This window comes from Opisthocomus hoazin, chromosome 4 (genome assembly GCF_030867145.1).
Source record: "Opisthocomus hoazin isolate bOpiHoa1 chromosome 4, bOpiHoa1.hap1, whole genome shotgun sequence".
In the NCBI taxonomy this organism is placed as follows: Eukaryota; Metazoa; Chordata; class Aves; order Opisthocomiformes; family Opisthocomidae; genus Opisthocomus; species Opisthocomus hoazin.
This window is the reverse complement of record NC_134417.1, coordinates 68,404,259-68,428,665: the sequence shown is the minus strand read 5'-3', so window position 1 is coordinate 68,428,665 and position 24,407 is coordinate 68,404,259. Positions and strand designations below refer to the sequence as shown.

At 41.1% G+C, this 24,407-nt stretch overlaps 1 protein-coding gene across 5 annotated transcripts in view; it reads left to right on the top strand.

The window, feature by feature from the left end:
• Positions 1-8: 8 nt before the first annotated feature.
• ANKIB1 (ankyrin repeat and IBR domain containing 1) overlaps positions 9-24,407 on the top strand; it is a 102,395-nt gene continuing 77,996 nt past the window's right edge. For 3 of the 5 annotated variants that reach the window (XM_075419350.1, XM_075419351.1, XM_075419346.1), the window contains exon 1: positions 9-512. The gene's annotated coding sequence lies outside the window, so the exon portion shown is untranslated. Of the gene's footprint in view, positions 513-653; positions 751-23,972; positions 23,992-24,407 lie in introns of those variants that run through there. The other 2 variants (XM_075419347.1, XM_075419348.1) reach the window with 2 other exon arrangements.

The window sequence follows — 24,407 nt, the reverse complement described above, 5'->3', positions numbered from 1 at the left end:
TCGGAGCGCCGCGGGCCTCGGCTGCCGATGAGTTTCCGGGTCGGCGGCCTGAACTTATGCTGCCGCTGTCGCCGGTTGTTGACTGCGGGCGGAGAGAGAGGGAGGGGGGCCGGGCCGCGGGCCGGGCCGGGGGCATGAGGCGCTGCCGGCAGGCCGGGAGGCGCTGAGGCGGAGCGGCCGCCCGGGCCCGGGGAGCGCCGCCGGCAGCTGTCAGCGCCGCCAGGAGCCGCCGCCGAACAAAGGGGCAGCGAGACGGCGGCAGCCGCAGCGCCCTGCCCTGCCCGCGCCGAGGGAGCCTGGCCGCCGGGCGGGCGCTGCCCGGCACCGCTTCGGCCGCCGAGCGACGGCCCCGGCTGTCCGCGGGCAGGAGCGCCGGGGGAGCGGGCGCTCCGGAGGGCGCCGTATCCGGAGCGGAGCGGGGGAGAGAGCAGCGGCCGCTGAGCGAATGGAGGCGCTGGGCGGCGGGCGGGGAGACGCCGGGAAGGGCCGGGGAGAGCCCCTGTGAGGAGCCGGTGAGTGCCCCGCGGCGCTGGCGGCGGTCCCGGCGCGGCTCGGGCGGGGTTCGTGGGGCTGCGGGGGGGCGTGAGGCGAGTCGAGTCCGGCCGCGGGCGCAGCCGGGAGACTTCGCACGTCTGGGCGTCGGCAGCCCGGCGCACCGCGGTGGGGAGGCGGCTCCAGGGGCGCCTCAGCTCCTCGGCGGGCGCCGGGAGCGGAGGAGGCGAGAGCGGAGGGTAACGCCGGCGTGCGGGGGTGAGCAAGCCGCAGGTTACCGAGGCTGGGCGTCCCCGGGCGCGGCGGCGTTGCCGGTGCGGGGACGGGCCCCCGTGGGCAGGGGGCCGTGGGGAAGCGTCACGGCGGGAGGCGGCGGGCCGCCGGGCTGGGGGGGGAGGCCGCGTCCAGCCCAGGCGCCGCGGTGGCGGAGGCCGGGGGGGCACGGTGGCGGCGCTCCTTCGGCCGGGATCTTCGGAAAGTTGGGAGGTGGCCGGCGGCCTGGCTGCGGGCAGCCCCCGCTGCGGAGCTCCCGCCCGGGTGCGGTGGGAGCCGGGCTGCTGGGAGAGCCGGGGCGGCGTAGCCTTGCTTCCAGGCGGGGTAACGCCGGCCTCGGCAGGCTTGGTCGAATGAAATTGAGCGCTCACGGTCTCGTCTCTTAATTTTTTCGTGGTTTTGTTTTTTTTGTCTCCCTCTCGGAGAAAAACTTCAACCTGGATACTGTTAACAGTTTTATGTAAGTAGCAGCATCGCTCTCCAGGCGTGTCTGAACACGTACTGGAACTCGGGCAGCTTTTAAAAATGAAGAAGAATCTTGACAATTCATGACTGCTCAGCCTGGCTCTCACTTGCGGTTCAGAGAGCGTGCGGGGGAAACGTGGAGTGGCAGAAACACGCTCTGCAGAGCAAGGCGCTGGTACCTCCGCTTGGACTGTTGACGTGAGCCCCTCCATCATCGCTAACCGCTGCCAATTTCACTTTTTTCTTTGTGTGCGTTTCTGTGCTCACCGGTTCCAGAAATGGAGTTCTGCTTGTAGACGTGAAGTCGGTAGGCGTACTGTAATTTAAGTACGTTTCCCTAAAGGGAGAGACAGCTTTTGAGAGAATTATTAGCAGTAGAGGTTAGCAATGAGAAGAGACTGTGTCTTCTTCCTTAAGCGTATGGGTGTTTTATCCTTACTTTCATCTCTTCGATTTTCAGTACGAAGCATGGTGGATTAATTTCTCTTTAATTTCTCTTGGGTACACGGGAAAAATGTTCCTCTTCTTTGGGAGAAAAAAAAGGATTTAGTCATATGGAAATCAACAGCATTTTTTGACTTCTGACAACATGTGGCTTGCTTAGTTATGGTGTCTACACAGAAGTGAAGTGGTAGAATTTATAGTAACTATTTTTATTTTTCCTGGACATGCAAATAGTAAATGGCTATCCTTACAAATAAGAGACCAAATTACAGAAGAGGCTTCTGGAAGCTTTAATCCCAAGACTGACTGTGGTCCTGTACTGAAGCAATTCCTTCTTTAACAAATACTAGTTTAGTCCTTAAAGAAAAGAGTAAAATATTTTAATAACAAAATGTATTATTCCTGATTAAAAATGTTACTAGAGATCTACTAAGCAGCTAAACAGTGTTAGTGGTGCTCAGTCTTTGCGCATGTGCATCATCAGAATATTATGAATTAAAATTAATTAAAAATAGAACAGTGGCACTGTTACAATAATGAGAGTATCAGTAGTCAAAAGACAAAAATAAAGCAACTAAGTTTTATGCAGTCCCTCTAATTTTTGATTGTGCCATACACATCTAAGTAGGACTATGTGTGTACTTATGTAAGTACATGATTAGGCTTATTGAAAGAACGTGGAGTTTCCTAGGCATAGTTTTGTATTGTGTGGAAGTTTACACTTATATGTTTGTTATGTGTTTGTCAGGCATACACACTCCAGAAAATTGCAGGAAACTGAACATGTAAATTTAAAAGTGAATGCCTTCTACAGCTGTTAGCTTTTGTTCAATGGAACAACTACCAAAAAAACTGGGTTTTGATAATGCCATTATGTCTTTGTTCACTATATAAGACACTGTTAACACTATGGCTGATTTAATCTGTGCTGAGCAGTTTCTCACCCACTGGTCTGTGACACCTCTGCTGTGATTGATTAGCACTACATTTACTTTTTGTTTCAGTAACAGAGCTTTGTTTATTAATTGTTAACTAGTTTGGCTGGCAGGGTTTCTGGTGGGGTTTTTTTTGGTGGGTTTTTTTTTTGTTCTAGTTTTGGGTTTTTTTGTTGTTTTGTGTATGTGTGGTTTTGGGGGTTGTTTTCTTATTGTTTTGGCTTTGCTGTTGACATGTCACATAGTTGCCATTACCTTACTAGTTAATTAACTTCACCTTGGAATCTGAAAACTTGAAGTTGCTCTCTGCAGTTGTCACTGCTGAAGTTTTGTCACCTTTGCTAAGGTGACCCATGCCAGTAAGACAGGCAGTTGAGAAGCTGAACGTTACAAATATGTCTGCTGAACCAGTTACATTTCTAATCACATTAATTGATAATGATACATAGCAAAGAGGGGTCTGTTTTGCTTGAAGAGCAACCCTGTGGACATTCCAGAATGTTCAAAGGACACAGAAAGCTGTGTTTTCAACACCAGCATCATCAGACAAGACTTTTACTGCTTTCCCTCTCACCTCCCAAAATACGTGCCACCTACTTTTCCATGGAGTGTTTTTGAAGTCACACGTTTGTGTAAATTTCAAAAGAAAAGGAGATTTCATGCAAGATTACATTACACTAGAGTTCAAGATGGAGAAGTCTACCTAATGTTTAAAAACTACTATTTTTTTCAGAACCTCTACGTGTCTTCCAGATTTAAAGTGGAACCAGTAAAAATAGTCTTTGTTTGCAATTATGGAACATCAAGCACAAGATCCTCCGTCTGGACCAGTGCAGTTGCCAATATCAGTACAGGCTGGGGATGAAGGGGTTGAGAGCAGCCCTGCCAAGAAGGACTTGGGACTACTGGTGGATGAAAACCTGGATGTGATCTGGCAGTGTGCGCTCACAGCCCAGAAGGCCAGCCGTATCCTGGGCTGCATCAAAAGCAGCATGGGCTGCAGGTCGAGGGAGGGGATTCTGCCCCTCCGCTCTGGTGAGAGCCCACCTGGAGTCCTCCGTCCAGCTCTGGGATCCCCAGTAAAATAGCGATTGGTTAGAGCAGGTCCAAAAGAGTGCCACAAAATTGATTAGAGGGCTGGAGCACCTCTCCTAGGAGGAAAGGCTGAGAAAGTTGGAGCTGTTCAGTCTGGAGAACAGAAGGCTCTGGAGAGATCTTATTTCGGCCTTTCAGTACTTAAAGGGGGCTTAGAAGACAGTGACAGACTTTTTACCAAGGCCTGCAGTGGTATCCAGACAAGGGTCGTCAATGGTTTTAAACTAAAAGATTAGGATTGGATCTAAGGACGACATTTTTTATGATGAGGACAGTGAGACCCTGGAACAGGTTGCCCAGAAAAGTTTCTGGATGTTCCCTCCCTGGAAGTGTTCAAGGCCAGGTTGGATGGGCCTTTGAGCAACCTGGTCTAGTGAAAGATGTCCCTGCCCATTTTAGGAGGGTTAGACCTGGCTTTAAAAGGTCCCCTTCAACTCAAGCCATTCTGTGATTCTGTAATTTTTTTTCTGAGGAATGTTAGATTGTCTTCTCTAGTGTCAGTGAAATAGTATGTTTTGCATTCCAGACTGTCTTAATGTATGTTTTTATATGTGTGTGTGTGTGTATTTATCTGTCTCATCTCAAAAAATACTCAAAGTGGAGCGCTATACAAAGAAGTATAGAAATAATCTTCTAGTTTAGTAGTCCAAAAATCACTTTGGAGAAAAATAGATACTAGTCAGTTGTTTTGTTGTCTTTTTAATGCTTTCTGAATTTCCTTTACCCTCCATGCTTTGTTAACAGTAAAGTCTTTACTTTCTTCTTCTTTGTTTTTAGTCTCACATACCTTAAAATGTACTATGAAAAGAAAAGGAAATAAAGTGTCTATATAAAATCAGCCAGGGTTTTCTCTTAGTGGTATGCAGAGATGGTCTGAGGGAGTCCTTGTTATTTCTCTGTCCCTCTTCCTATATTGTTTTTAGAAATTGAAAGTAATTTTAAGAGGTTGCAAACATCTCATATATTATATAGATGAACACTTCAAATTCATATTTATGTGTATTCTTAACTCTTCTGTTTTCCAAAGAGAATCACCATGTTTGTAGATAAGACAAACACTGCTTTTGACCTAAAGCTAATTTGTAGTACTGGTAGCATACTTGAGTTTTCTTTAAGGGGTTTTATTTGAATTGCTTAAGAGATATTTTCATTTAGTGGTGTTGCTTTGATTTATATTTTAACGCGCATAAATTCTGAACTCGGACTGTTGAAGGGTAATTGCAGTAAAAAATATAGTAACGGGTTGTAAATGGGTTACTGCAGGGAAATAGAAGGGTCTCTGCCTGGGATCCTTCCTGGCTGGGGTGGCTTTACAGAGCAGCTGCGCAACAGCATTGGCTGTTGAGTTCCTCTTGTAACTGTTCTTCTTCAGCCCAGTACTGACAAGGAAGACGAGGGGCCAAAATGAATTCTCTTAAAGTCAGTTTACATAGGTGTGTAAAGTTGCACCTAGGAATCAATGTTTGCACCCAGCCCGCAGTACAGTAACGTTATTCTTTGATGATAAATCAGTGTAGTTTAAATATTACATCATGACAACTGAAACAGTGTATTACATACTAAATAGTTCTTACATGCAGGCTTCTATGTCGGAGAAAAGGTTATTAAGTCTCTTGGGGATTTTCCCTACTTAAGGGAGTTTCCCCAGTGGCTTGTGCTTACCATTCTGGTTACTTGAAGAATTTCTGTGATGTAGTCTGCCATGCTATATAGTATTCCAGGAAGTAGAAACTTACTTATTGGCTGCTACTTCTCCATACCTCTTTGCTGCGTTTAGGTTTTCCTTTTCTCTCCAACAAAAAATAGGTATATTCAATTTTGACTTACGCTTTTATTGTGAAAATAGCACCCCAGATGCATATGAGTAAATAAAGCAAAAAGACTCTTGGAAATACTGCAGTCACCAAATTCCATGGAATAAGTACTGTCATGTGGTAGCCAAATGGTGTATATTCACTTTAAAGGAGTATTTTTAAACTACTCTCAACCACTTAGTCCTTGCTTTATAATAAAGGCTGTGGTTAAAAATACAGTCTAGGCATTTCCAAGTCACTGTGGTATTTTGAGTGAATCCTTAAGTTTGCTGTAATGTTCTGAACTATTCCATTTGTATTTGCAGCTGTCAGTCAAGTGTAAAGGCATAACCCTCTCTCACTTCAGCATTCTGAAACAAAGCACAGTCTAGAGGAAAAGATCAAGAATGATCGATTTCTGGACCATCTGCAAGGCTGTATAAAAGTCGATTTAAGAACTTTGACTTCTAGTAACTGGACAATAGGCTTTGAAAACCAAAGGAACATGAAGGGAGTTGTTTTGCTATCAAAGAGATCAATTGATTGTAGGTTATCCTCTCTAAGCAAGAGAGTAAATCACCACTTGTATACCTCCTACATAGAACATTAAGAAATGTTTGTAATTTGGGGCCATTTTTCTGTAATGTGGAGTAAGTTCTTGTATGTAAGTGTGAGGGGTTTTTTCAGAAGTCATCAGTGGTAGGAAGGTAATAAATGATGATTAAAGAAAAGGTCCATTTCTTGTTTTCAAATTCTGGATTCACTTAAGGTACTAAAATACATTTCATGGAGGCAGATTTTTTCTTCTTCATGTAGTATCTTTACATCTGTTGCATTTAAATCCTTTTCCCTTTATGCAAGTTAACAAAAGTGCAACTGATTGGTAAGAGGTCTGTTTATGTCCTTGAACCATGATGGCTACTATTATTGAGGCTTGTGTTATTTCTGTTCGACACAATGTCTCTGCCGTATCTTGTAGCAGCTGGTCGATCTTAGTGTTGTGTTGGCATTTCACCGGTATTTATTTATATGGTGTTCTGAATATTTGTTCATATTTTTCTTGCTGTTCTTTCTGTCCTTTCACCCTTATTTTTCTGATTATTGTTTTGTTTTTCATTGTTCATTGTCTTGTATGTCTTGAAGCAAAGATTTTGTTTCTTCTGTGGACAACAGGAATGGCTTGTAGCTTTGATCTGCTCTTGCAGAACACTTTCATGGAGTCAGGATTCACTTCAGCATCGTTTGTTGTGATAATGGCTGTTACACTGTGTTATACTGACCTGATGCCTCTGTCTCATGAAGTTAGTTAGATGGGTGACATCTTTTTAGACACGCTGTGGTGCTGGGCCTGTTTTCTGACCACTGTCAATGATTTGGCACCTCTGTGCAAGTAGAAATTCTGAACAGTTCTTGGCAGATGAAAACATAAAAAGAAACACGTAGTCTTGCATAGGCTGTGAAGCAAAGCATTAGCAAGAAGATAAACTAACAGGAAAATTAAGTCAAGTGGGAAAATCTGTGTGAATACCAACCTGAGTTAATTCTATGTGAATCACAGTTAAAGGTTATAGAGAGGAAAGCATAATTTTGTTTTGATTTAGTTTGACTTGGCCTCCGATAGAGACAGCTAGGAGTAACCTGTGAGATAACTTATTTGAAAAGTGGTAAAAGGATGATTGTGGCTAACTGAAAATTTTTGCGCAGTTTAATTCTGTGGTAATTGTCTTAAAAGCTTAAAATACTGACTTTTGAAAAATGTGCTATAGGAGTGTTTGTGATCTCCCCCCACCTCTTTTTTTTTAAAAAAAAAAAAAATGAAATAGGTGACTTGAGGAAGATACAGCTTTAGAGGTTTTAAAGCTATTTCTGGGAAAATACACTTAAAGTTAGCATATATAATGCTGAGTATGTATATACTAATGGCATATTTCTTGACTGTTTTATATACTCTGTACTGAATTGCAATTCAATGTAAACATATGTTGGAAACTGATTCTCTGCCTCAAGTACTTCACCCCATGATCACTCTTCTTGGAATTTAGCATAGAAGAGAATTAGATTTGTCTAGTTTATAAATATAATTCTGCTTTAAAAACAGGCCCTGCTAGTTCTTATAGCAGGTGCTTTAAGTGACTGTAGGAACATGATGTCCTGTTTGAGTGCAGCTGGTTTTGGTCCTGATTATAAATTACTACAAATTAAATAACTTCATGGAGAAAACTGGTTTTGTTATATTTATTAGTTTGAGCTGTGTTTACAGTCCACTTAAGATCTCCTCTTCAAGGAGCTTTCACAGATGGATTTCTAATAGGAATTTTGAAGGCAAAGTTAAAAATCGTATCTTTCTATCAAAGCTATTGTGTAGAAACTCAAAATCTTACTGTATTAAAAAGTAAGAGTGTATTTTTTTTAGGATGCACAGATGAAGCGCTGATAGTGATGAGAAGGATAACTGAAATATTTTCTGTTATGAATGAGCCTTTGGAGAAATAGCTGAAAAATTATGAGAAAAGATCATAAGATATACTTGTCTATGTTATTGCACTGCAATTATATTAAATACTAGTTCTATTAAAATTTATAGTCGACTTAAGAATAGGAATTTTAGGGCTGTTGTAGTTTACTGATGAACTCTGTAGTAAGGATTTGATTGTTACTGTGCTGCTGTGTTACGCAGTTGTGTATTTTTCTTTGTATTTTTATTAACTACTATGTGTGTAAAGTATAAAAGATAATATATGCAAGGCTGGAAGCACATCAAGACTGATTTTCAGCAGTAGCAGCCTGTAAATGCTGTTGCAATAGATTTTTCTGAAATGTTCTTTTCCTTGTTGCCTTGCCTGTGCAAATTACTTGCAGAATTGTTAGGATTTTTTTTTTTTTAATCCAGGTGGCTCTGCTGTGGTCTAGAGATCTAAGCAGCTGGGGAGAAGCAAATGTATTAATCTCCAGTTAACTCTCTGTTACATTGAAAGACTACAGATAGACATGTACAAATGTCCTGGCAGAGTGGAGCCCAGAAAACTTCTCGTCAGTCTATCAAAATGGTGAATTTCATCAGTCTCTTGAAGAAACTGCAAAAGTGTGTAGCTACTGAACTGTGAAGACCAAAGTTCCAGCTGTGTTAATCATGGAAGTTACACCATTTTTTAACCAAATGTTAAAAAATTTTAACATTTTAAAGAACTGACTCATGCAGTTTCATTCATATTTGCTAAATAGCTGAAGTTGTCTCAGTACCCACAAGGTGAGGATATTGATATTTTTAAAGCTCAGACCTTGAGACACAGCTATATAGCAGACTTTATGATAGCAGAACATGTGGTTCTTCAGCAATGATCCAACACATGTATTCTGTAGAAAGAATTCTCCTACAACACTGTGATACTGAATAATCTAGACCTGTGCAACATTGTGAGTTATATACAATTCTAAAATAAAGTGTTTGTTCTTTATGGAGGAACTCCAGTTACTTGAGTTTTTCTGAAAGCTTGTGTGTGGAGGTACTCAGCCTGCAGTACTGAGGCGTTACTAACAGCTCTGTAGCTTATTGCGGTACAAATACACAGTGGCTGTAATTTAGGCCCTTTTCCCTGACTTCTTGAGAGTCACTGACACAAGATACTTTATGTATTTAGTTCTCCATATTTAGGAGGATGTGTTGGAGGGAAATCTTTCATTGAAGCTATTTCAGTGAATCACCAAGCACAAACTGCCCATTAAAAAAAAAAGTACTGAAGAGGCTTTATTTGGCGTCTTGTGTACTGAAATAGAAGTTCTTGGTAACGTCCCATTTACCAACCCCGTAATTAGTTAGAATTAAACTACTTGGAAGTTCTTAATCCTTTTCAGGACATGATAATTAGCATTCAGTAAAATTAAATAGTGCAGTTTTGCATTTATAATCTTCATTAACTACCTGGATGAGGTGATGGAATGCACCACTAGCAAGCTTGTGGGTGATACCATCTTGTGTGTGCGGGGAGGAGTGGGAGGGAGGGGGCTGCTTTTCTGAGGGACCTTGACAGGCTGGAGAAATGGGCTGACAAGAGCCTCATGGTGTTCAACAAAAAGTCTGAAAACTGAAGCAGAATAACCCTACACAGTAGTACACCCTGAGAAACGATGGCTAGAAAGCGACGTTGCTGCAAATGATGTTGCTTTCCTGGTGGACGCGAAGTTGAATCTCAGTTAGTGATGTGCCTTTACTTAGCGAGAATCAAGCCAGTAGCTGCCCGAGGTGAGTACTTGTGCGACTGCGTCTGAAACAGTGTCTGGTGTTGTGCTCCCTGGTACAGGAGAGATGCTAACATGCTGGAGCAGGTCTAGAGGAAGACTGCCAAGATAATTAGGGGGTAGGAGCACATAATCTAAAAAGAGCAGCTGGAAAAGCTGCATGTCCTCGGTGTTTGGAAGGGGGGGGGCGGGGGGCGGGACAGGAGGTTTTTTTCAGTTACTGGGAGGGCACAGAGAAGACAGAACCAGGCTGTTCTTGGGAGAGCTGGGTGACAGGGCTAGAGGCAACGGAAAAAGTTCCAGGAAGGGATGTTTCAGTTAAACATTAGGAAGTTATTTGCACATTGAAGGTGGTCAATTGCTTGGACAAGTGTCCCAGAGAGGCCTCCTTGGAGATACTCTGAACTTGGTTGGGAATGGCCTTGAGCAGCCTTTGAGGCTTTGGAGATTGTCCTGGGTAGGGGACTGAAGCAGTTGACCTCCAGAGGTTCCTTCCAGTGTAAATAGGTGCTTGCTCTGTGTCACATGATATGATTACACAACCAGCCATTTTCTCCATCTTCATATGACTGGTCCTGGCCCAGCTGTAGTGTGTGGCCCAGAGGGCTGTGGAGCTTCGTAGAAGAGAACAACATGAAGATCTTACGTAAAGTCTGCTAGATGGCTCAAACCCCAGGTTTTTTAACCTGACTTCTGTCTAGTCAAAGATTTGAAGTGATTAGTTTAGTGCTTTTGAGTGTTGCGTGTGTCTGTAATGCAGCAGACTAGTCTTGAATGAGGTGTCTTTTTCAAGAGTTTTGTATTTTTAAATAATGTTTGAGGGGGGTTTTGTAATAGAACTTCAAAAATTTTTCCGGCTACATAGAAGTAGCCTGATTCCATGTGCATCCTTTCAGGCAATGAAATAAATGTAGAATTGTGATTGGAATACAGGCTTATTCTATTTATATTTGTTTGTTGAGGCTGGGATTTTTTGTTTTCAGATTCATAAATCCAGACTTTCTCATAAGCAAGCCGCCTGAGCTTTATTCTTACTTACTTAATAAAGGAATACAAAGTTAAATTTGTCTGTCTGGAATGGGAATTAGACAGGCAGTATTTTGTTGTAATGTTTAGCTAAAAAGAGATAATGTGGAGGTTTTCGTCTCTTTGTTACCCTGGATGTTATTACAATGTAAAATAACCAAACCTAAATAAAACAGTCACATAATTCTACTGTAAAGGCTATGTGAAGTGCTAGTTGATTTGGTATTTATTTCATAGAAATACCTTCTAAGTTCAGTCTCACTGAGCTCAATTCAGAAATCCTGTTGATTATTTTTTTTTCCCCTGCATGTATTCCTGTTATATATATAGTGATTGAGGACTCGGTATGAAGAACCGTAGTCTGAACTGATCACCATCTTAAAGATTGATTATAATTCCTGCCCCCCCCCCCCCCCCCATTAGCTATTGGTATGGTTTTCTAAGAAGAGAATTGAGTCAAGTTTCTACTAAATTAGTCACAAGCCTTAAAAGTATACTGAATTAACTGCAGTTTTATAGGTTGTGGTATCAGGGTAGCCATAAGGAGTTATGAAGAACTGTATCCTTCATTATTTTTCAAATATACAAAGGTTCTCAATTTTAGCATCTACTCATGAGTGCAAGGGAAGAAATCCTAAATCTCCAAACTGATGTGTTTTGTGGGAATAGCTTCTGTATGAGTTAGCAATTTTTAGCAAAACCAGACAGTATTTTCTGGGTGTCTTAAGCATGTTTTAGCTCCTTCAAAAGTAATGATGACATGCAGATCAAAGCAAACTGGGTTAGTGCAAAATGGAGTTGTTTAAAGAAGTTTCTTTTTGAAACTTAAAACCTCAGTATGAACTTTGAACAAAAAATATTCCTGAAGCAGTCTACCCACGGCTTACTGTGAAAATAAATCCTTTCACATTCCTACAGCCAGACAGTCCACCCTAACCATGGCTTGCTTTAGCTATTGTATGCTTTATTTTCCCCAGTGCTGTCTGGGTCTGCTTACTTCTAACTCTGATGATTCCTGTTGTCTTTTCCAAACTGCCCACCCAGCTGCTGTGTCCAAACAGCTGTAACTGAGGGCACCCAAGATGTGTTCTGATGCAGTAGTTGTATGGCGTAGCCCTGATTTCCTATCATTGAGAATGCTTCTGATAAAGAATTGTTTCTTTTTCTATTTAAATGTGTTGCATTCTTAAAAGTGGAAGTGACTTTAAAATTTGTCCACGTAGAATTGAAGACCTGAGAGCAGTATTCCGTTTTCAAAACGGATTCAATGGGACTTGAGGCTGTAAAATGCAAAGTTTTGTTGTGTTTTTTTTTTTTTAATACAGTTTGCTGTTCTAATTGATTAAGGAAATAAGATTTCCATGTTACACAGACACTTGATTACATCCTGAAAATGAGCAAGCTATTGCATGAGATGGATTTGCCTTTTAGAGTAGGTGGTTCCAGCACCCCTGATTCCTGCAACATTCCAACCTCACGCCCTTCTGCTGCAATACGATATGTTTTCATACAAACCACCATTTGAAAAGGGAGTCTTTTGTATTTAATTCATCTCATTATGAAGGTATATTTTTGTTATTGTATGTTGTTAGTCATGGCTGTTAAGCTGTTAGATGCTTGCTTCAGAGATGCTTGTTAGTTTTACTGTGATACAAATACTGTTCCATTTCTTGCACTTCTTGCCTGTTGCTCTTTTTCCCCTTCTGAATCTTGTAGAGAGTAGTTTAATGTGATTAGAACATGCTTCTTACTATGCAGGATGTTATACGAGTACATAGGGTGACACCAGGGTAGATTTTAAAAGCTATTTTTTACTTGTTGAATTTTTCAGAAAACCTGAAGACTTAAATCCTCAAATGAATACCTCAACCCTATTGATAAGGTATTTTTGTTTCTACATATCCACTAGCAATTGAAAATCTGGTTTGTGGATTGTTCCCTAGCAAGTATTAAGTCTATTATAAAATATGATGCAACAGGATATGCAATATAGGAGGGAAGGAAGGGATGACTGCCTGTTGTTAAACATCACCCTTTCCCAAAGTGCAAGTGGGTAGGGACTGCATTAGGCATCTCCCCTGTTGCCCCTTCAAGAAGAATGTGTTTGTTCAGAAAGCTGTGTGCCAAGTTAGTAGAGTTTGTTCTCATCAGTGTCCTGCTGAGCTTCCTGCAGCTAAACCAAACACTTTTCACCAGGACCTTCTTGCCCCACTTCTGCTTTTTGACTGCCAGAGTAGCATCACTTGGGTGACTTTGCCCTCTAGTAAATGCAAGCTCAGCTGTGTGCTTTCACTGCCTGTTGGACAGTGGTTTTGGTTGTCCTTCCACCCTAGGTCTTGCTTGCCTGGCATCAGGCACTGGAATAGCATCTGCTGCTGTTAATGATCATCCTTTTTTTTTTTTTTTTTTTGGCATAATGAGATTAAAACTGTACCCAGACACAGGTACCAGTTCTACTGACATTTTTTGATAGGGCTGGTCCAGTCCATGCTCCATCTATCATCCCCTTTCGAATGGACTGCCACTGTCAGAGTCATAGCTGATAAAATAATGCTGGACTACAATAGAAATTTCCTGAAAACTGTTCTGACTTTAACTAACACGGTGGTGCGGGTGTTCTCCTGCCTTGCCTCCAGCACCCGAACAACTGTGGGCTTTGAACAGTTTGCATATTGCTGGTGTTTCTGCTGCTGTCTGCACTTCAGTTTGAACAAACACTGTTTTGAAAGTATTTCCACTCTTTGCAATATGCACTGGTACAAATAATCCTCCTCCCTATTGCTGCTGCCATGTTCTGGCTATTTGCACCGTCAACATCCAGCAAGAAAACCCAAAAGAGGGAACTGATCTGAGTTACAGCTATCCTGCTTCTCTTTGCAGCTGCAAAGGCACATACCAGTACAAAGCAAGGGAAAGTGTGGGAATATGGATGAACAGAAGGGATGGATCAGAAACAGAAAAGGCAGGATCAGCTCTGGTGTCAATTAAAACCTCTTTAGAAACTACAGTCTAAGATTCTCAAACAACATTAGCGTCATAAAAAGATAAAGGAGGCAGATTTCTAGCTTGCGAAGTGCATGCTTCGTAACAGCTATAAGAGTCACTTTACAATTTCTGAAGCTTTCAGGGAAGTCTGGTAGAGGTCACGCACTGATCTGGGCAGCGATAACGGGCAGCTGGATGTGGGAGAGGAGAACAACCCAAGACAGGAACAAGAAGCGTAGAGGAAAAAGAAATGCACTTGGTTTGGGGGGCTTTTTTGGGGTGTCTCTTGTCGTGCCTTTTACTTTACAACAAACAGAAAGAACTATTCCCAAGTAAGTGTCTGTATGTTGTGTTGGAACTGGAGCAGGTTTTTCGTGAAGTGGCCTGCAAGGGATTCCTAAGCATCGCAACTCCACGAGCTGCTGAAACTAATACAATAAACTGGTTCCCCTGGCTTATGTCTAATCTACCACTGCTTGCTTTTGCTCCCATAGATGGGTGCAGTGAAACTGACACTGGGATTCTTCTTCTAACAAACTCTGTACTCTTGGACCTTACCCCAGTGGATTTCTGTCTCAGGCAGCCAAATACAAGATCTACCAGTACCTAGCAAATTCTGGATTGGTAGTTGAACTTCTGTTAGTGATGGGCCAGGCTGCTTAAGAGGAGCTTTACCAGTCGTGGTAGAGGAAAGTGAATGGGCTTGCCAAGCTGAAGGAGAGACATGGTGACTTGACTGACAGCGGTAAGCCTGCTCTTTTATGTGAGCAGGCTGGATTGTATAGTTTCAGGTGGCCACGTGTCTTCAGCTGGGTGCCTGCTGTCACTGCTTTGCAGCCAGGTTTGGTAGACACTGAAGTAAAAATCTTCCCTTAGGTGAGGAGGCGTGCCTAGCAGTGGAGGTAGCAAGAAGGGAATGCATGTCCTAGTCACGGCAGCACCACCATGGCTTGGAAAGCCCACATGCAGATGTCCTCTGTGACTTTGTGAGCAGTGTTCAGAAATAGCATTGGCTAAGAACCTCCTGTGCGGTGTCACTGACACCTCCCAAGTCAGGAGGGTGACCTGGATCTTTCTGTTCTGCAGGACCTCCCTGTCTAATGTAACAGCAAATAAGGGACACAGAGGTCCTAAAGTCACCTTACCTAACCAGAAGTAGTGGATTCATTGGTGAGCTAGCTATGTTTAGTCAGTCATTCTTTTCTTATGGCTCTGGGAACTGTATGGAGTAGATGTGGAAGGAACAGAGTTGGTGATGAACACAGACCAGGCTGTCTTAACTCCACATTATATATTTTGATAGTATGTGGGCTCATGGGCAAGCAGTATTGGAAATAAAGGGTATGTAAATCTAGTAAATGCTACTTTTCAGAACACGTGCCTGCTGACACAGTCACTGGCTGTGGAAAGAGATAAGGAGGTAGCTTTCCATCAAAAAAAAAAAAAAGTCCTGTAAAAGCTTCGGCAGTACACAAGGGTGAGTTAGTGGACAAGGCATGAGATGATCTTGGCTACTGGATACCAAGCCAAAGGCTTTTTCTGGGGCAGGGGAGAAGCATTAAAAGTAAAAAAAGTAAAGTATTTCCTGACTGGTATATTAAACTATATAGTTAGTGTTGAATGCTTAAATCTGTTTCTGCACAGAGGAATTTTCTCCTTTGTACTGGGAAGACTCCGGTGAAATTTTTCATGTGTGCTATGGCCAATGAAGTGTTTTCTGTGCAGAGGCATTTTGTTCTTCCCCCGCAAATATAAAGTGGAGAAGAACGGTAATAGAGCAATAAGGTTCACTGAGAGCATGGAAACAGGGAAATTGTGGGGAGAGGGGCAATTTTTTTGCAAGTTCCCTTTTACTTGTTGTTGCTATGAAGTAGAGGAGTAAGGAGAAGTTAGGTCTGCGTGTGTGATACCGTGAATGTTATCAGAGTAGGAGAAAAAACATACAACACTGCTTATGCTTTCCTCTTTCTTCTGTAGCATCTGACTACAGTCTTTCCTTGATAATTCAGCATCCCTCAGTGAGTATGGTCTTTCAGGAGAAAAAGGGGAGGGAAATCGAAAATAATTCAATGTTCTTAAAAGACAGAATATCACTCCTTCATCTTAATGTAAAAAATAGTCTAGATGTGCTTTACAAATTTCCTGCATTCTGGCTGAATCAAGCAAGGTAAAAGGAGATTAGCATAGACACCATTCCCTTATCAAGTATCGTTTGCCAAAGTGAGATGTACTTGCTTCATGATGAGACCCAGCGTCTAATTTTGTAGGTCTGATCTTGGAACTGTCAGTCTGTGTTGAATCTTGTGGAAAAGCTCTGGAGACTCTGTTTCAGGTTATTTCTCTCAGTGCAAATGTGGTTTTCTTTAGTACACTTTTTGATAATTAAAACTGTGCAAAAAACCCTGCATTTGTCTCTCTTAAGAACTGACTTGGAGCTGGATTACTGACGGTGAGTAAGCATTATGCAATTTTTAAAAGATTCCAAGACAGTGGAAGAACAGATGCCTAAACCTGATGCCTGTTCCTGGAATATTAGTAGAAATTATATAATAACAGACCAGATTAGGAGACATGTGGATTAATGTGATGTCCTGAGGAACAGTCAACGTAGCATTGTAAGGGAAAGTCTGGTCTCACAAGCTTCACAGAATCATTAAGGTTGGAAAAGACCTCTAAGATCATCAACTGTCAACCCATCACCTCCATGCCTGCTAAACCATGTCCTGAAGTGCCACATCTACACGTTTTTTAAACACCTCCAGGGATGGGGACTCCACCACCTCTCTGGGCAGCCTGTTCCAATGCCTGACCACTCTTTCAGCAACGAAATTTTTCCTAATAGCCAATCTAAACCTCCCCTGACACCACTTGAGGCCATTGCCTCTCATCCTGTCGCTGGTAACTTGGGAGAGGAGACCAATGCCCACCTCACTACAACCTCCCTTCAGGTAGTTGTAGAGAGCAGTAAGGTCCCCCCCCCAGCCTCCCCTTCTCCAAACTAAACAATGCCAGTTCCACTTACTGAAATTCTTTGAAGAAGTTAGTGTTTGACATAATCTGCTTGGATTTTCAAAGGGCATTTCGCACTATCCCTTGCTTAGAAGTCTTAAGAAGTCCAAACCACTGTGGGAAAGAGGGAGGGTCCTTTGCGTGCAGAAGTTGCTTGTTAAAAGATAGGAAATGGGTCGGAATAGAGACAGTTCTCGCAGTGGCTGAAGGTTACTGGTAGAGTCCCAGACATACCAGTGCTAGGACCTCCGCTGTTTAATGTGAGGATAAATGATCCAGAAAAGATGGTAAGTAGTGAGATGATAGTCTCTAGACAATACTACAAACGCTGTCAACTGCAAAAAAATTTTATGAGACTGAATGATAAATGGCATATGAAACTCAATAGAGCTAAAGGTGAAAGATTCACATGGCTGGGGGGGGTGGGAAAGGGTCCTAAATTTATATAGAAATTTATTCTTTTAATTATTACCACTTGGGAACAAGATCTTGAGGTTATAATAAAAACTTTGAAGAGAATTGACTTAGTCCTTAGTACCAGTCCAAAAAGTAAATCAGACGTTGAAAGAGTAGAGACCATGCCACCACCATGTAAATCCATGCATTTTGCATGTTGTACACAGTTCCTCATGTCCTAACTTAAGAAGGTGTTAGTGGCCTTGGAAATAGATCAGAAAAAGCAGAAAGGATCTGAAAAGTTGCACAGAATCCATTCTTTAAGAATTAGGGTCAATCAATCTGTAAAAGAGCAACCTGTCAACAAATTGGAATGACGGAAGGGTGATAATCTGTAAAAAGTGATATGATAGAAATCTCTGAAATGACAAGTGTAATGGAGAGAGTAAATAGGATAAGTCTTTTGCTGTTGACCTCTCAGTTCTTGTAGACAGTGAAAATTAAATTTAACAAGTGGCAGGTTAAAAACATGTTTCTTCACAATGAATAGTTAAGCTGTGAAGTTTCAGGATGCTGTGGCTGTTAAAATTTTCCATAGAGTCAGAGAGTTTTTGAACAAATTAATGGAAGAAAAATGCATTACATGTTATTAATTTAAAACCAGCACATCTGACTCAAGAATTCATCAAGTGGTAAACTGCTGAAGACTGGGGGAGTATTTTGGAAAAGCATCAGTTCATGCTTGCCCAGTTTTTGTACTTCCATTGGTATAGTCTGCCGGCAACTATCTGGACAAGTTACTAGATGAGAAGTTTCTGATCCAGTATGGCCATTATTGTAACTGTGTTTATAATCTTTGGAAACAAAATGGGAAAGGAAAATGCATATACTGGTAGCCGCAAACTTTTAAAAGAGTTAAAGTTATATATCATCTGTTTGATTTCATATTTGTGAAGTCTAAAACCAGTTGAAATTTTGCTACAAGCCAGATACAATACTGTTTCATGAAAGCGCACAATAAATTGTATTAATCAATAAAATGGTGACATATAGACAGTAGAAGTGGTAAATGACATTGTTAGAATTGGAGTAATCTAGTTGTCATTAATGACATCTGAGAATATATAATGAAAATAATCTTCAGCTTGCTTTAATGTCTTGAAATAGAATTGCTGTTGGGGACAAGATTCTTTCAAAGTAAGAATAAACTATTTTTTCTCTCACTTATAATTTTGAATATTTATTCCTAAGCAGAGTTTGCCTTTATTTTTGAGGATTGACACTTTTTTTTCCCCCAGTCAGTCTGAAATAACTTCCACAACAGCGAAGAACTCTTACCAGTCTTTGTCAGACATACAGTCATTTCTAATTTATGCTATAACCCTTCCAAATCTACGGAGCTGAAAAAAAACCCATGGGTTTTGCTTTTATATTTTTTTTAAGGGCTTGTCTAGTATTTTTGTGATTCCTCTTTTTTTTTTTTCTTTTTAGCTTAGTAATGTAGCTACAAAAAGCTCATTAAAGTTCTTACTTTCTTAGTCTGCTGTAGAAGCCAGGTAATTTTTCAGGTTTCCAGACTGAGTATCAGTTCAAGCCATTATCTCAAGAACACATTCGCTCAAATAATCTGTTATCATTTTTGGAGTATTGGATGCTGTGGATGCAAACAATGAGAATGCTCATGAGTAAATATGATTGATGAAGAATTCTGATTTCTAGACAAGGTCAGTCAATTAGTTGTTGGACTAAAGAAATTTCTTCCATTAGCAGATTGTTCATTGTCTAACTAAGCTTTTTACAACGGTTTCTGTAATACATAGGACTGACTGCTAGCAGGAAAGATAGTGGATTATATCAGTTTCTGAGGTTGTGATCCAGGAAAACAGTTTCTCTGTAGCATGCAGAAGGTGGTGAGAAAAAAAACGAGCAATGCAACTCCGGCAGGTCTTCAACGTCTTTTAACCTCATTCTGGTGTTAGATGCACAGAATCCCCATGGAGAAGATATCCAAGATTCTGCCAAAAGTTTGGCACCATCCTGATCCGTTCTGATTACTTAAATCTTGATGTTGGCATGCACAGGGATAGGAGCCTTAACTGTCATTGGAGATACTTCATTTCTCAGTACCCAAAAGCTTGCTCTCTTCCTTCTGTGAAAAGTCATGGATTCTTTCATGAATTGGGGCAGTAGTTTTCATCCAGAAACTGTTGCTCTACATCTTTATCTTTTGCTGTATCAGGTAGCCATTTACCTAGGTCAAACATTTCTTTGGTATAATAGTTTCAGACTGTCAAATTTGACGGAGATTGTATCTTCCCCAAATACCTTTGAACAGCCTTCTTGTCTGCCTGCTCTTAGCATTTAGCACAACCGTAGGATGATGTCCAAACAGATGTCTTGATGTCGTTTAATCCAAACTCATGAAAGCTGCTGTTAAATTACTGCATTGGAGATGAAGAAAAATTTTTAAACACTTTGTCTGAAGGAAGAGTAATTTGATTATATAGACTGCTTAGTGAAGTGCGGTATGATGTAGCCTGTGTGCAAAACCAACAAAACAGAACCATTCTTGGCTTTCTACAACAGTATTGCAGTGATTTAAAATGAAAACGTACTGCAAACTGGTTAGCCTTAATCAGTACAAATGCTGTTGGGTTTGTTGGAGGACAGATGCTCTTTTATTGTCATGACACATTTCCAAGAACAGAGAGTTTTTTGTTTTCAGGCGTAATAAGAAATTGAAACAGTGGATGCAATAGTGAAGTGTTCCAGCAGACAAAAGATGTAAGAACCTGGTGACCAGAATGTTGTGGTTTAGAATATAAAGAAAGGGTTTTATATCAAACTTTTGCTGTTTAAGAGAGACCATAACAGACAAATGTAATGGGACCTTTAAAAGAACGGCTTTAAAAAAAAAGGAGGTCTGTGTTCACTAATACTCTTTGGACATGTGAGCTGGCGTGTATGCCATGCAGGAGTGAGCAGGAAACTCCCTGGTTGATGATACTCCCAAACTTCCCAGCAATCTTAGCTGTGAAAAGAACACAGAAAAAGTGAAATTAAAAATTATTTTATTTCTGTCATAGAACATCTGCTTTCCTTATGGCTCAGATTTTTACTATAAATACTAATTTTAAAGCACATTGTAACTTAGCTTTTTCTTAAGCTTGAATGTTGGGAAGGGCAGTAATATTAATGGTTTGTTTATGCTTCAGGGAGACTAGTTTGAACAACTAGTCTGCTAATCTGAAGGGAAAAGCTCACTTTTCTGTGTCACTCATTTAGGGATGTATATTCTGGCAAGAAATTAGGAAAAATAATGCACTGTAAGGAACTCAGTGTCTGTGGATAAGTGATCGCGCTTCAGTATTCTGGGCATGAGAAATGTCAAAATTTATGGAAAGAGGCAGTTACGTTTAGAGATTTTGCAGTTTTAATGGCTTGAAGTAATTTTCAAAGTAATGAAAACAACAGTGTGCTTCAGAAAAACTGAGCACAGCTACATGCAGGAGCATGTTCTATTTGAGCTTGGATGACTTAGAGAAAAATTTAAAGTGTGTGTAGTTACTTTGTACGCTCACACAACGGATGCAGATATGCCAGTGCGTGTTCATGTTAGCTGACACTAGTTTGACCTCTTGTGTTCAAAGCAGTGACTGAGAGTCATGCTCTGGCTGAATTATATAAAACAAACAAAAGCCCTCATGACAATACTGAGTAAGGGGTGGTGCGGCAGGGATTTCTGTCAGCTTGAGTTCCTTCCTTGCTCTCTCTTTGTTGCTGAAGGAAGCTCCATTGTCCTCACTGGAGCGTTGTATTGGCAAGCAGCATAGATACATACTACTTGAGAAAGTTTTAACGAAAGGAGAATCATTGTAAGAGACTTATACAGTCTCAGTCATTTCCTAGAAGTAAAAAATGCCAGAATAAAGAATGTTGGTTCAGGACAACCACAATTCACCTACTTGTGTAGGCCCTTTATTAATATGTCCTTTAGTTTAAGTGAACATCGACTGGTTTTGCCTTATTTAACTTGCATGACAATGGCCCATGGATGATGAAGGTTTTCTAGTGTCCTTTCTCCTGTGTTCACTTTCCACCCACTGACTATGGCAAACTGTTTTCCTTGGTTCCTGCGTTTTTCTTGCTCCTGGCAATCCAGCCGGGCTTGTTACTCCTGCTGTTCTTTCTCCACTGCCTTATCTGGTTGCCAGCAGGAATAGTGAAAGCGCATAACTGCTGTTTCTGTCTTCTCTGTCTAGCTTCAGCGTGACCCCTGGAAGTGATCACAGAAAGTTCCACTAACAATTAAGCACCGTCAGCTATTTTATGATCCCAGTGTCTATACAGTTACTTCTGGTGGAAGCTTGAAGTAGATAACTGAAGATCTTCTCAAATAAAGTCATAAAAATTTTATTACTTGGGTAAAACAGAATACTTTTTTTTAGACTGGTTCTTGAAAATCTTTGTGACATTAATAGAACTGCATGGCCAGCAGGTCAAGGGAGGGGATTCTGCCATTCTGCTCAGGTGAGACCCTATCTGGAGTCCTGTGTCCAGCTCTGGAGCCCTCAGCACAGGAAAGACATGGACCTGTTGGAGCGGGTCCAGAGGAGGGACACAAAAATGATCAGAGGGCTGGAGCACCTCTTCTGTAAATAAAGGCTGAGAGAGTTGGAGTTCTCTTCAACCTGGAGTAGAGAAGGCTCCAAGGACACCTTATTGCGGCCTTTCAGTATCTAAAGGGAGGCTTACAAAAAAGACGGAGAGAGACTTTTTACCAAGGCTTGTAGTGACAAGACAAGGGTCAATGGTTTTAAACTAAAAGAGGATAGATTTTGGACTGGATGTAAGGAAGACATTTTTTATGATGGGGGTGGTGAGACCCCGGAACAGGTTGCCCAGAGGAGTTCTGGATACCCCCTCGCTGGAAGCATTCAAGGTCAAGTCGGATGGGGCTTTGAGCAACCCGATCTAGTGAAGGATGTCCCTGCCCATTTTAGAAGGGTTGGACATGATGTTCTTAAAAGATCCCTTCCAATCCAAACCATTTTGTGATTCTATGATTCAAGCTCAGGTTGTTTTGGATTTTTTTTAAGAAGCTTTATTCTCTCTTTCTCGCTGTTTTCTTTGGCTTGATAATTTATCTTGAAGCCAGAAGTCATTATCATGCAACAAGGTTGTGTTTCATTGTAATTACACTAGAGTCAAGAATAATCTTCAGAAATACAAACTGTAAGTGACATACTATAATTAAATTTTGTTATCCACAGCCATTATGTAAATGATCAAACAGTTTGTATGCAGTGGGGAAAAACAGCCTGGTGTTTCAACAGAGGTGTTCTAGCAAAATTTAAAAATGTTTCTTCAAGTTACGTGTTTATGTAAATTAATATTAGATTAGATCCGATATATCTTTTGTCATTTCCCTGCCAAAGTCAGAATTTTGCCAGTGGGTATATTAAATATTTTATAAGAATTGCAGCAGTTGCAGTTCTGCTAATTTTCTGGCGTATGTAAAGTGCAAGTGATGATCCCTGTCACTGCACTTACCCGAATAGCTCGTTCTTAGCAATGATGACTCTTGAGATTCTGGGAACTTAGCACCGTGACAAGCAGGATGCGTACCTCTTGGACTAGAAGGAGGTAAATTGTTCCTGAAGTTGTGTCTAAGAAATGTAATAAAATGCTTGTAAAATACTGTGTAGAAAACATATTTTGCTGTGGGAATCTGTCTCATTTTAGATGTGGAATGATCTCCTGGATTCTGTGTTTAGACCTTAAATGGATGTGTTGCTTTGAAGGACTGCTGACCAGTTAAATTACCTCTTTGTTAAAAGGAAATTGATTTGTTCATTCAGCTGAAAAAAATGAAGATCGCTTTGAAAGATCAGTGGGGTCACATTGTCTTTTAGTGTTACGGAGAACAAAACCAGCATGTAAGAATGCTTCCAGGAAGAGGTATGTGCGTGTTTGTTTCTAGTCCAGTACGTTTGTGAACATTGTTCCTCGTCTTTCTCCCAACAATTGAGCGTGCCTTCCTCACCTCTCAATTGAATAGCATAGAAACAGGTATTTCTTTAATGTAAGTAGAGTATATTTTACAAAGTTTCATCCTATAGATATTTGTGAAATAATTATAATGCACCAAGTAGAGATGTATTCTGTCACTCTTGAAAGCATACATAGCTTGCCTAAGTGAAAATAGGGAGCTCTGCATACATTGCATATTCCTTGAAATGGTGTGTAATATTCTTTTTGGTGCTTTCGGTTGTTTGGATAATGATAGAGAAATTACAGTAAGTGTTGCTTAGTTTATTCAGAATGTGCAACTGCAGACTGTCAGCAATATACGGATAGAGCACTGGTCCTCTCAATAGCACAGGTGTGAGTCAGGAGTCAGTGGCAGGGTGCTGTGATTGTTGCTTTCCTCTGATGATTTGGAATACATCATGATATTTTGGGAAGTTCTACATTCAAAAAATCCAGATTTATTTGTTTGCTCTATTGTTTGATTTATTTTTACTCTATGAAAAATACATTGCTGTTTATAAAACCAGTAGGTTTTGTGTTGAAATGCACTGACTTCAGCTACTCATAATTTCTGAATGCAACTGTATGCATTTAGAAAGGGGTAGAATGATGCTTACTATTTACAGTCTGGTTGTAGTTGGCTCACCATGTGTACTAGCTATCCTTACTTTTTCAGATCCACCATGTAGGCCTCCTGCATATTTACAAGATCTAGCGACAGCGTGACCCTACCGATACTCTTTCTTATGAGAAACCTTCCTCAAACTGAGAGACTGCTGCTTCAGGAACATGCTAAGGTTTTTGAATATGTAAGGGATTTTCAGATTTTGCTGTGGAGGCGCGTGCTCCTGAGTAGCCCTGTGTTACCATCCTCTTTATTTTTGCTTGATGTGGATGTGCCTTGACAACCAAAAAGTTTTGATTTCAGTTGTATCAGTTTAATGCCACTGCAAATGAGTTTGGCATTAAAGCTTTTGACTGGCCGGATTCTACCAGAGACTCTCCAGAGGGTTGGCTTTAGGCCGCAGTGCAGTTTCAAACTTGTTTACCTGACTCTTAACACAGCTTTTAAATTGTGTTAAGCTGAGCAAACATACGTGAAAAATACATCCTGAACTCAGTCCAGGGTAAAGGCACATTGCACTCTATTTAGATTGGTCAGTCAAGCTCCCCGTGGGGTTTTCTACAGCCCTGTGCATTGCTATCATCATTTCTGCTTCATATT